Here is a 3470-nt window from a genome sequence, read left to right on the forward strand (position 1 = left end):
ATGTTTCCGTCTGAAAAACGATGAATCGGTTCTGAGAATTAAAATCATCTCACTGTTTCCTCTCTGAACTGATGAAGTGCAGCAGACTCACTGAATAACACACGGCTGATTTCAGGCTTTTATACTGAGCTGACTGAAATAGTTCAGACTTCATCAGGCTGAAAAGTCAAACCACAGGAGCAGACGGTTAAAGCAGATGATTTCCGCTTCCTTCAAAGCTCAGATCGCTTCGTTCTGCTCCAGATAACTATAATTTTGTTGTTTATTAATTTGTTGTATTATTTTCTTTTGTGTATGAAGATGATGCTCACTCTGTCTACAACTTTAATGTGTGTCAGGATGTGCAGAAAACACACATTCAGCCCTGAATGTTACTAACATCAGTTATCAGAGATTTATTTGAAAATATGTCGTAACATCTGAGCTTATCCCAGGTGCAGAGTGAGCGTCTGTGAGTTTTCAAAATGTGCTTTATGGATATTTGTCATATTTGTGTCTTCGCAGCTTCAAAGTCTAAATTTAGCGGCTGAAGTGAGAAGTGACTTCAGTGTCTCAGAAGCAGAAACGAAACTGAGCTTGGTTAAACGAAGCCCCGAGGAGTCGGAGACCTTCGCTTCTCGTCAGCTCTCTGAGCTAATTCGAGTCAGATGAGTCATTTTGACATTTCAGGAGCAGCTGTCACTGAGCTGCTCCTCTGCCATGTTCGTTCATTATCTTTACTCTGGTCACTGTCACTACTTTTTATTAATTAGTTCATTTGAATCTGTTTGTTAATGGGAATCTGATGAACAAGTAAACAAATCTTTATTTACCAATGAACAGGGCTCAGTTGGGACAGACGCTGGGAGGGTCAGTGGTTTGATTTCCAGTCCATTAACTGATTAATCAATGGATTGAAAATCAACCACCAATGACTGTAATCGTTTATTAATCAAACTTGTTGGTTCCAGCTTGGATTGTGATGATCTGCTGGTTTTTCTGTTTGGAATTTGAAGCCGTTACAGGCGTCACTCTGAGCTCTGCGAAATCCTGAAGGACATTTTTTACTTTTCAAACCAAAAGTCACGTTTCCATCCAAACATTCCCAGGAAAAGAGCAGCAGCAAATGTAAAAGAGCTAAAGGAGAAGAACGGAAAGAGAGGTCAGGCCTCACTGCAGCTTTAAACTTTCCACTGAGGCAAAGCCTGATGGAGTTCGATGTGAAGAAGAAGCAGAGCTCAGCACGATGAGGCTCTGCTCTTCTTTCCTGTAGACTTTTTTTCATCTCTGGAGATGATATAAAATCAAAAAGTTTCAGTCATGAGTCACAGATCTTACTCACTGGATTCATGAATCTAGTCGAAGTCATGTGACTCCAGCCAAAACTTCCACAATTATGTGATGATCAGTTTATCATGTTTTATATGATGATTACATGTTTGAATCTTATTAACTTCAGCTGTCAGATTAATGTGGAACTGAAAGTTTCTCTCTGAAATACAGTGAATAAGAAGAATATTCCACCCATGATCGTCCCTGAACTGACTGATGGAGGACACACACAACTTGGATCATCACGTCTGCATCACTTGGACCTGGTTTGATGAATCAGCCTCAGGAATAAAACAGGAGGTTTGTGAGCCGCGTGGCCTCGGCCTCAGCCCGAGTCGCGGTATTTGCATGTGTTAAATCTCATCAGCACTTCACACGTGCCTGAGCTTCATCAACCAGAGCTCCTCATCCTTTTCCAACATAAAGTTATTCAACTCTGATGAGACACTGTCCTCAGCTCAGGCCTGAGTCTCTCTTCACCGTCTCGCTGCTTTAAAGCGTTTTTTTGCAGCTGAAGCGACTCTAACCACAAGCTTCCTTTTTGGCTCACTGCAGAGGTTGAACTTCTCCTTCCTCCCCCCTGTAGGCCTCAATCCGGCTCTAACTGCTCTTCTCTTCTCATTTATACAGGTTTGAATGATTCAAGTCAATCATTCGCAAAGTTACACAGCATAGGAACTGTAGGCTTTTACGTTCTGTGTTTGCAGAGTGCTGTTTCGTGGAGCAGGATGATTTGTGAGCAGAGCAGTAAAAAGTGCTGCAGAGGAGAAAGCTCAGGTTCACGTTCTGAAAACGTAATAAAACATGCAGCAGATTTCAAACACAGTCACACACTCTGTCCTCCGCTAAGACTCTTCTTCCCTCTCTCCTTCACACACACAAGATTTTTTTTTTTTTTTTTAAATCTGATTCACTCTCAAGTGTCTTTCATGCCACAGTGATGCCTTCAGGGAACACCTGCACGGATCGGAGGAGCTCATATCTGTTTACCTGGGAGGTGAGGCGAGGAGGCTGGTGATCTCTGGGTGTGGAAGATTTTTAGTCGTCTTTCTGTCTCTCTCCTCCTCAGCTTGTCCGTCTGGCTGCTGTGCCGCTCGCTGCTCGACAGGCACCAAAAGCAGGGCGACAACGCACGTATTCAAATCTACGAGGAAGGAAGTGACACACAACACATCAGAAACAGGAATGAAAGGCGTTTTGTCTTTATATGGCAATGCACGCTGGCTCCAAGACAAGGTGAACCCCACGCCCGGACTGAAGGGATTATGGTGACATGTTTGACAGTTTCTGAGGGGTCGACAGGACCATCACAGGGGGGTCAGGTGTCTCAGCTTCATTAACAGGCTGTTCCATCCACATCAAGGTGTGAACAGACTCAGCTCACCCATCCAGACTGAGGACATCTCATCTACTGCTGATTCAACTGCTGAGCTTTCATTTTTATTTGGATAAAATGCTGGTAGTCAGTGAGAAAGCTGGTCCTTGAATCCTGCATCCAAACCTTCCACACCTGTTTCCCACCTCATGCAGCTCAGGGTGCCTTAATCTGCCCCCCGGGTACAAACAAAGTTTTCTGAAGAATCTGAAGGAGACAAACACAAACTGCTGACAGCACCTGACACAGAGACCAGCAATTATTTTCATCACTGAATAATCTACACATTATTTTTTCAATTCATGGATTCATTGTTTCATTGTTTCATGGGCCGTAAAACGTCGTAACAGTGAAAAACACCTGTGATCGTTTCAATGTGACACAAACTGTAAACTGTTTACCATATTTGTTTACTGTTTACCATATTTGTTTACTGTTTCCTGATGATATTAAAGTAAAAGGTCCCGGACCCGGAGTACAGGGGTGTCTGACTGACCTGAACCGTCCACATGACACCAGGTGAACCCAGATCACACCTGGACCTTCCGGTCTGTTTGAGCCGAACTGATCCACGCGCCCTGACTGACTCTGTGACACGTGCCTCTCTCCTGTTTGTCTGCATTTTCCCGACAAACCATCAGCTCGACCTGAGGGGCCGTTACGGACTGTGGCGGACTCTAACAAAACATACCATGATATAATCTGTATTTGCACCAGTACCATGTGAAAATGACATCAGTCTGTATTTGTAGAGCACATCTCATGAATGTACCAGCACCATTTC

The 3470-nt window shown here is 43.7% G+C and overlaps 1 protein-coding gene across 1 annotated transcript in view; it reads right to left on the reverse strand.

The window, feature by feature from the left end:
• The window catches only part of lcp1 (lymphocyte cytosolic protein 1 (L-plastin)), a 14196-nt gene extending 11738 nt beyond the window's left edge, over positions 1-2458 (reverse strand). The window contains exon 1 of the mRNA XM_041056741.1: positions 2302-2458. The gene's annotated coding sequence lies outside the window, so the exon portion shown is untranslated. The remainder of the gene's footprint in view (positions 1-2301) is intronic.
• Positions 2459-3470: the final 1012 nt, after the last annotated feature.

The sequence above is a fragment of the Toxotes jaculatrix genome, chromosome 15 (assembly GCF_017976425.1).
Source record: "Toxotes jaculatrix isolate fToxJac2 chromosome 15, fToxJac2.pri, whole genome shotgun sequence".
NCBI lineage: Eukaryota > Metazoa > Chordata > Actinopteri > Toxotidae > Toxotes > Toxotes jaculatrix.